General features: G+C 40.7%; 1 protein-coding gene across 6 annotated transcripts in view; it reads right to left on the reverse strand.

Moving 5' to 3' along the window:
- The window catches only part of NIPBL (NIPBL cohesin loading factor), a 135,030-nt gene extending 125,799 nt beyond the window's left edge, over positions 1-9,231 (reverse strand). For all 6 annotated transcript variants that reach the window (XM_082301578.1, XM_082301579.1, XM_082301576.1 and 3 more), the window contains exon 1: positions 8,514-9,231. The gene's annotated coding sequence lies outside the window, so the exon portion shown is untranslated. The remainder of the gene's footprint in view (positions 1-8,513) is intronic.
- Positions 9,232-10,062: the final 831 nt, after the last annotated feature.

Below are 10,062 nucleotides of genomic sequence, written 5' to 3' on the forward strand. Positions count from 1 at the left end.
ATTTGCTCTTATAAGAAGTAGTCCAAATTTCTGAGCTTTTTTTCTTACTATGTAATTTTCTCAGTTTAGAAGGGAAAAAAAAAAAAAAAAAAAAAAAAAGGACAATTCGAACAATGAATTCCTCTGTGTGAAACAATGCTTCTTTGCCCAGCCAATCCTTGTTTTGTACCTCCGGCTTCTCAGGCAATTTCTTCTCCTTCCCCTCTCTGGCCTCTCTCAGAAGACACTTCCCATCCGTTCTCATCCCCAAACTGCTTTCCTTGACTGTAGAAGCAAATCTACAGTACCTTTTTGCCTTGGCTTCTTGATAAGCCTGTTTCACAGCTCTTGCTTTATCTTTCTTAAGGACATTTATACCTGCCCCACCAGCTCCTTTATCCAGTCATCATAGTTCAGTAATTATTTCATAGAATAACAGAATGATCCTGGGTTGGAAGGAACCTTAAAGGTCATCTTCCATGCCATGAGCAAGAACACCTTCCACTAACCCCATCCAACCTGGCCTTGAACGCTTCTTGGGATGGGGCATTACAATTTCTCTGGGCAACATATTAAGTATCTCACCACTCTCACAGTAAAAAATTCCTTCCTAAAACCTAATCTAAACTTTCCCTCTGTCATCTTAAAGCCATTCCTTGTTGTCCTAGGACTACATGCCCTTGTAAAAGATGCCTCTCCAACTTTCCCAAAATGCCTCACTCAGGCACTGAAAAGTGCTATGAAGTCCCTCCCTAGAGCCTTCTTTTCTTCAGGCTGAACAATCCCAATTTCCTCAGACTGTCTTCATAGGAGATGTGTTGATCATCTTAAGGAGTGGCCCTGCTCCTAAAGAACTTCAAAGCTCCTACCTACTCCCAATTATTCCTACCCTTCAAACTCCATTCCCTTCCCATCTGTGTACGTCTGGTTCCAGTCCACCACACTCTTTCTCCATATGTTCACCTTTCCATCCATCTGCAACTTCACTTCTTGTCTTTTACACACTTAAATTAATCTGTATTGTGGATAAGCAGGGAATGGACACCATAAAATTAAGAGTTTGTACCACATCTCACTGCTTAGAACTTATTAGGAAAGCTCTGTTGTGCACACAAAATTTTTCAACAATAGTGCCTGCAATCAGGGAAGTCAGTGTATTTTTTAGACACTAATAATTTGGCCAATTTTTGGAAAGCTTTTTAAATGGCAATAAAATGCACATTATTAATTCAAAAAGTCATCTCACACTGAAATTCTAAACTCCTTTTCCCAAAAAACAGTGGTGCTCCAATTGCTTGGGAAAAAGGTCAGGAATAATTTTTAAACATTTTTTTCTCTATTGTGACCCTTAGAAGCCAGTGAACTATGTTAATTTAAAACATTATTCAGAGAGTAAGTCAATAAAGGGCATTCACTCAACATGGAAGATTTTGGCCCAAATGACCGAAGTTCAGCAAAGTCAGAAGTAAAATCATTACCTTTAAATAGTATGTCAGTAAGCAGGAAACTGAGAGGAGAACACTACCAGTCCTACCTACATGCAAGGAGAAACATGCATTCTTAAAGTCAGCCAGTAAATCTGTTAAGAAATGCTTCATATCCTTGTAACTGCCAAATTTTAACAGGATAAATGAAATTTTGCTCTGTTACAGGTTATGCCTCAACAGGAGTTTTTAAAAGAAACTGCCAAGAAGAACCAACCATCACTGCACATGCTAGCAGAAAAAAAATCAATTTCCCACCATTTCAGAAGAAAAAAAGGACATATAGCATCCACACAGTAAAAAGCAATCACATCACCTTAGTTTTAGCTAGAAAGTTAGCATCCACATCATCAAGTAGATTTTAAATTTTCCCTCCAGAAAAAAAAAAAACCCAAAGTTTAAAAAAAATCAAAGATTTTAGATCTTCACAAAGAACTCCCCACAAATTCTCACCACAGCCTCATTAGAATCTTATCAAAATTTTTCCAGCTTTTAGACTACAAAAAGCAGGTTCCAGCTTATTTTTTCTACAGACATTTTTTTAAGTCAGCTGCTGTACACAGCATCTGGTGAGGGCCCTCTAAATTTTTCCTCCTATCCTCAATATCCAGAAAGCATATCTGAAGAAAGAGAGAAAGCAACACATCTGAAGGGAAAATAACATGAAAGAAAAGGGGACAGTCTTATTAAGTCATAAGACTTGAAAACAAAATTTCAGAGACAGAGTATTTGCAACCTCATCCTTTCTGAGCACCTGGCCAATGCAGAGGAAAGGCTGAGTTCAAAGATGAGAGATAGAAATTGCATTATCACAAACACATGTTTGTTATTCAGCGAGCTTGGGGGGGGAAAAAAGAGAGAAAAAAGGTTAGTACTACAAAAACAAGCATCAAAGTACTAAGAAATGTCAGAATTATGGTTGCTTATATCTACATTTTAGTCCCTTGTGTGTTGTGATAGTCATCATATACCATTTCTTGTCATTGACAGGATCACTGCCCCATTTATGACACATGACATGAAACACAAACTTAAAAAGTAGGAGGCCCCTTATGTGGGACGTAACACGCTCCTGTTTAGGAATTTTAATAAAACACAGTTAATAAAACCAATTCATTTAAAAGTTTCTCATTCAAAACATCTTTTGCTGGGAACTGACACTTACGAAAATCAACTCTTCTTAAAAAAAATCAAAACCAGAAAAACCAAAGCAAATTAACAAAAACCCTCCACATACATACTCTCACAGAAAACCTTCACAAGTAAATATAGAAAGGAAAGACGTTAATAAGACTAAAGTGCTACTTATTCAGCTTGTTCCATAATGTACTCACAGCCCCTGAGCCATGCCTTGAGCACATGATATAAAAAGCCACAGGGGAAGAAAGAAGTTCAAGTTGTTCTCTGCCTGATACAAATTATGCATTTGGGCCTGGACTTCCTACATCCCCAAAGCAATTTTCTGACTAGGAACGCACTTATTACACCTCGAACAGCTTTGCTTCCCTAACAGTCTTAGGGGAGCTTGACAACTGACTGACATCGCAGTGGCATGACCACTAGATGCAGAGGTGGGCATTCAAGCAGTCTACATCAACTGCAACAATTATCATCAAGTCAAGAGCCAGAGTTTTTCCCCCCCAAGAGTCAAAACCCAACACTTAGGATACCTTCCAACAGGAACTAGCAATCCTAGAGAGTAACAGTAACATTTTGTATCTCTATGTTCAATATTGTAGCCACAATGTTTAATTACTTGCCGCGTTTGGGTTACGATCTAGTCCCGTTCTCAGTTCTCCCTGATAAACTTCAAGAGATAGATGGTGATTGTTTTTTAGGTTCTCAGGCAGGAAGTCTGTTCTTTTCCATTTGTTGGCATGATCAAAAGAGTTGAAATATAATAGATGTTTAAGGCCCTCAGTGAAAATCCATTCTATAATTTTTAGAGCTTCAGGAGAAACAATGAACCTAACATGTCGAAATGTAGAACGCACATGACCACAAATAAGGTCAACAAAAACAATGTTATTAACTTCCTTAGTGCTGTAAAGTAACTTTAAAAATCTGAAGAGTAAAGCATACATGTCGCAATAGACAAGATTTATAAGTTTTTAAAACTACTTTGATTCAGTTTCAGTCTTTCATCTATAAAAGTGAAATAGTATTTTACAGATGTGCAAAACCAAAGCTCTCTAATGTTTGCAAAGCACTTTATTTTGAGATAACTCTACAAATTAAAATATGAAAACACTTCAGTCTTCCTGAAAGGCTTGGATGTACACAGCAGGTAATAAGGCAGCAGGCTACACACTGAATGGTAAGTATATAAACTAAGTTATAAGAGTAGAGTGGTCAGCCGTCATTTCCCATGCCCTGTATGAGGCACTGAACTGGGGCTGCAAGGGTAGGGTTGAATATAATGGTGCAGTTAAAGGCCCAGCTCCTCAGTCTGCTGTTTCCTTGTCTAATTCCCTTATTTTGCAGCCTAGGGCTTTCTGACACTGTTCATCTAAAATGCACTGCATGTCTACACATACACACTGCTACAAAAACCAAAGTGCTTCAAATCAAATCACAGCAATAAAACGAAAAATTTAATTATCTATTCATATAAAAAATCTGAGATCTCTGATTACTTATACTTAAAACTGATACAAACTCTAAAGGCCACAAAAATTAACTTTTTCTAGAATTTTTTATGGCTTCAACATGAAAACTGGTCTTGGATATTTACATTCTTTTAAAGTTATTTGTGTAGACCAGGTAATCACCTTCAAATACAGTATCAACAACCATGTTCAATCTGACTGGAATCCCTCTTAGTTTCCACATACAGTTGGGCCAAAATCCTTTCTCCCTTCCCTTTTGCTGGGCAGATTTTCCACGGTTAACAGTACGGACAGGAAGTGAGACGCAAATCACAGGTCCTGCACAATTCTCCTCAAACACAGTTCCTTACTCATGGGGTGTCACAGATGTCAATGTAAAACACTTCTTTCACACCTGCTTTGGGGGTCAGGATCAGCTACTAAGAAGTATGTTTGTAATACAAAGAAAAAAAAATACAAATGTAGATTAATTAAAGACTTAAAGAAAACAAGTGTTTAACAATTGTAATTTCAAGAGTAATTCCTTTTTTATTATTAAAAGGGATCATTATTGTACAGCATTATTAGCAAAAATACACAGGTATCACCGATTTCAAGCATTTTCTTGCATGTATCTCTCTGCAACTGAGTGTTCATTACTGCTGTTGTTCCTAAATCAGAAGCTAACATAACCTGTACTACTTCTAATAAAGGCAAATGAAAAACAAGATCAAAAGTAAGTGGTATGATATTGAAATGGCTATTCTTTCAAAAACAGTCCTAGTGTTTTCTGACACTAAATAGCCACCCTAATGCTGGATGACCCACCTTATACCTACCAGTCACCAAATTCTAAAGCTATCACTACTCATATTTTTCTGATTAAGTATGCCCATAGTTGTTATCCAAATTACACTCATTCATGAATATTACACACTCCTCTAACATAATTTCTGGAAATCATAAAATTGTGAAATTGAAGACTTGATTTCTTTCCTAGGTCTAGATATTCAGGACAGAAGTACATTTTTTTTCTCACTACCTATAGCAATTATACAGAAATTTCACATTTCTTGTGCAATTTTTATGAAATACTAACATAAATTCAATTTAATCAGTTTAACACTTTGTAATACAACAGATTTAAAAGTCAAGTTGCCACTGAACACATAAAAATAGGAATAGGATCTCTAGCTCAAATCAATTTGCATTGTTCATCTAGTATCCTCCAAAATATAGTTTATTTATATTGTAGAGGACTATATACGTGAAAAACCTTGGGTTAAAGTTATATTACCATAATAATCACACTAACACAACACCACAAACAAACAAAAAGGTTCTGTCCTAAGGAAATCACTATCTACGGCCTCAACTCTGCAAGAAGAGTTGTATGAACATTTATGTACATGGAGTCTCAAGCATAAGGTTTCACAGGGGTACCTGTGCTCTTATGTAGAACAAGGATCTTCAAAAGGGCTTAAGGATATAATTTTGCTTCTCTGATCCTGTCTGTTGCTTCTAAATCAAAACTTAAACATTTCATATTTTAAAAAATATAGTATTTTACTGGTATGCCTGTTTCTATGTCCTTATTTTTAAAAAGTATAAAACCAGCTTTAATCAACAGCAGAATACTTCAGGAACAGATTTTTGTTGGAACAACTTCAGGTAAAATGTTCAAGAAGTTGAGGAAAAAAAAAAAAACCTGTACAGAGGAAGCAAATTCAAAATGTACAAAACAGTCAAAAGCACAAAATAAAACAGAAAGAAGCATTTTCCTCTTTTTGTTAAAATAATTGTTACAACTAATGTTTTGAGAATAATTAATTTAGTATTTCTATAACATCAGTAAAAGAAATACATTGTCCTTAAGCAACTACCTGTTGTGATAAACATTGGATCAGTACAAGCTCCTAACATCAGGGAAAAAGTAGTATGAAAGTGCCACATGCCTGCTTCACACATACACACATACACACTCTCTTAAATATGCTAAAACATGCAACTCAAAAGAAGAATAAGTTCTCTTATTAATACTTCAACTTTAAATATTTCTGTAAAACTGTATAAACTGTGATAAAGTAACTATTTCAAGATTAACCACATAATGGCTCACAAGAACAAACCCAAAAAACTCATTACAAATAAAATAGACAACATCTTATATTTCCCTTTATAAATATATGTATTTTTCATTCCAGAAAAGTGCATCCGCTCTGATTAAAAAAAAAAAAAAAAAGGAAAAAGGAAAAAAAAGGGTGCTGTAAACACAACCACACAACCCTGGCAAGATAAATTTGACAGGAACTGTGTAACTGCAGTAGCTCATTTCCTGCTTATATCTAGAATATTTAAAGCAAACCTCCTTAAATGAAAAATCAGTCAGAAAAGTTCACTACTGTTAGCTTAACAAACACATTCTTCTTAGAACGGCAGCTGCCTGAAACAGAGACGAAAGAAACGCTAGGGCTATAATGTCGCTTCTTGATGATGAAAACTACCCAGGAATTACAACTACTTCTGCACAGTCCTTTCTTTCCTGTGAGGCAGAGTTACACTCGGCTTCAACACACGCTGTGGGCCAAAAGCAAACAGCAATTCCGCTGTTACACACCGAGGTGGGGACAGTTAGAGACGACTAGTGGCTCCCTCTGCATTTCACAAAGTTTAAAAATAAAAAGCTGCTTTTTCGAACTGTAAATGGTTCCTCTCCACGCACGTAGGCCTGAGGCCCTGTTGCAAACAGTGTCTAACAGGACCAGGCAGCACAAAGACAGGAATGGGAGATTAGTGGGAGGAAGGGAGGCCGGGATTGGGGCTCAGCAGGATCTTCTGGCTTTTTAAAATTCAAACTGCTCCCTGACCAATACAAATCACGGACACGCTACTGACTACTACACGGATTTACAGCATTAAAAACACGCCTTCTACGTGACAGCTATATTAACTTCACTCTTTTAAACATGTATCAGGCCACGCGGGAGGCACGATGACAGAGTTTTATTTATAAGACTGAACACGATGCACCAGAAAGTTACTCTATCAGATGTAGTAACCATGTATTATAACAACAAATCTACCTGAACAACTAAAAAACCTGCTGAAGATTTAACATATTATGTAATGTCAATACTCATTTGCCACTTAAAAAATTCCTTGCTACAAGGATGAAAACTTTGCATCTTAAAATTTCCTGCAACTATGTAATTTATGTATTTTTTTTAGTTCACAGGGTGTTTGTTTTAAATCTGCCTGAGTTTTTAGCAACACTTACAACTTTACCACTTATAAGTCCAAGACTTACTTTATTGTAAATCAGCTACCATTTATTTACAAAGACCTGAGACTAATAAATAGTCATTTTCAAAATACGTTTGACCTGTAAAAATGACACCTAATTACATATTCAAACATCATGGACACAAACAGCCAATAACAACCTCAGGATCTCAAAGTGATATGTCCTGACAAGAAAAGATGACACTTTTTAAGCATTCCTCACATTTCACTTAAATAAATTTACATTTGATTCTCAAGTATTTTGATTAAGATCTCATCTTCACCTTGGTCCCTTAAATGTCATAAACACAACACTTTACACACGATCCATTGCCTGTTTTCTGTTTGTTAGAAGAAGAAAATGGTATTTCCTCTTTTAATATATATTTCTGTAACATATACAGCACAAAGACAGCAAGATTGTGTGGAGTACCTGATACAATATGCTTGTCTATCTGTATTTCCGGGGTCTGCAGGTGTCCGTGTTGTGTCAATCATCCCTCAAGCACTATTTTATACTATAAATATACTAAATCATTAACACACTAATCAATAATATTATTTAGAGATTAAACGCCTGCAGGTTATAAAACCAAAAGCATTCAAACTTTTTAATGTTCAGAACACAGTTGGTTAGAAGGAGAAGGTAATAGCAAAGAGAGGTGGCATTTTTGTTTCTTAGTATTTACATTGTCTCTCCTCCCCTATTCCGCCAGTTACTCCTGGCCCACTTCAGAGGGCTCTCTGCGCTGGGACCTTCCTTCCCTGACCTAGGTGAAGTTGTAAATATGGCAAAGGATCAGTGCACATTTGCGACTAATTGTATTGTTTCCACCTCCTCCTCCTCCTCCTGCTCTTTTCGGGTTGAGGCCTGTCACTGAGCAGCCGCTTCGCCTTTCTAATCCCCGAGCTGGAGTAAAGGCGCTGGCCGGCGGGCCTGCGCCCTCCGCCGGGCCTGGGCCTCCCGGCAGCCCGGCAGGAACCAACCTCCTCCGCCAGACCCGACCGAGCAGGAAGGAGGGCTGCGAAATAAACACCTCCGGTTGCCACTTACTCCCCTCTACCCCGGATAACAGCTAATCCCCTCTGCTCCCGGCAGTGCTGGGCCGCTGGTCTGAGAGGCCCGGCCCGCTGCTGGAGAGGGCAGGGAGGGGAAGGGGAGACAAGGAGGGGGGATTACCTGAGCAAATCGGCGTCTGAATCCAACGAGAATCCGAGAGAGGGGGAAAGAAATCCGCCCCCCTCCCTCCTCAGAGGAGCCGCCGCCGCCGCTGGGCCGCCGCCGCCGCCGCGGAGCAGGAGGAGGAGGGGAGATAATATAACAACAATAATCCGGGCCGGGAGGGGGGCTGGCTCCTCTTCCGTCTCCTCCTTAGTGCAGCGAACATGTAGAGCCGGGGGGTGTGCGGCCGAGGCAAATCCCTTCCCCCCGAGCCTGCTTCACAACATCAACACGGGCCGGGCCGCGCCGAACCGGTTCCGAGCCGCGCTCCGAGCCAGGGAGAGCAGGAGGTGGCCGAGGGGCAGCGCTGCCAAGGGGCCGCCGCCGCCGCCGCTCCCTCCGAGAGTGCGAGCGCAGGAGGGCGGGGAGGGGCGGCCTGGGCACGGTGAGTCGGTACCGAGCGGGGGGGGCAGGGGGAGAGAAGGGCGAGGAGGGGGAAGGATCCTGTGTGTGTCTCTCTCGCTCCCTCTCCGAACAAAATGCCGACCGGAAGTGCAGCGGCAGGAATGACTCCCTCCACCGGCGCCAAACACCAGCAGCCTCCCCCTTCCCTCCGCTGCCTCCTCCTCGCCCGATCGCTCACTCGCTCCACCAGCGCCGCTTCCGCCGCTGCAGCTGGAGGGGCTCCCTTGCCTCGCCTCTCCCGGTAGAGTCTCCCTTGCGTAGGTCCTCTCCCTTCCACACCCCCTCCGGCTGCGGCACAACTTTCTCTTTCTTTTTTTTTCTTGTTTTGCTTCCCCCGCTCCCCTCCCCCCCACCCCCACGCCCCCCCCCCCCCACCTCCACCCTTTTTGGTGTGTGGAACGAGACCGAAGTTTACGCTTAAGCCTCCGATGAGGATTTGTGAAGAAGGGACCGTTGGAAAAAGAATACGCATTTTGGTGTTTATTTTTTGTCCTGCGTAAGCATGGTGGAGAGGACGAGGAGAAGGACTACAAAATGTTGCCTCCCAGGAGGCAGACTGAGGGTCCTTACACTGAACCCTCAAAGGCGACAGCCCCTGCGGGTGGGACACTCACTGGAGCTACTGTCGCCGCTTTTGCCCTTCTCTGTGGATGTGAAAGGCCGCGCCTCAGGAACCGAAAGACCCTCTGCTCAAAGCATTGCCGGGGCGAGGGATTTCAAGATGGACATACCGAACGGGAGTGGCTTTAAAAAACAGCCTTTTTGGACGAGCACTGAGGAAAATACTGATGTTCAGGATGTCCTTCGCTGGAGGCTGATGCTCCACCGCCACCTGATTTACTGGAAATATTTTAATTGTGTGTTGTGAAGGAGTGTTTGGAAAAGAGAATGTTCTAATCTGAAAGACTTTCTGGTGTTCCTCTGGACAGGTAAAACTGAATAATCATAGCACAGGATAATAATGAAGAAGCATTAATATCCCATGAATTAACTGTGTCTTTTAGTACTCACTTAATGTCGTTTTGCTGCTCAGTACTTGGACAAAAATCCTTTCATTTCTAGAGGAAGCATTGCTTGTCTGTCGACTTCAGGAATCAGCTGG

The sequence above is a fragment of the Coloeus monedula genome, assembly GCF_965178545.1.
Source record: "Coloeus monedula genome assembly, chromosome: Z".
Lineage (NCBI taxonomy): Eukaryota > Metazoa > Chordata > Aves > Passeriformes > Corvidae > Coloeus > Coloeus monedula.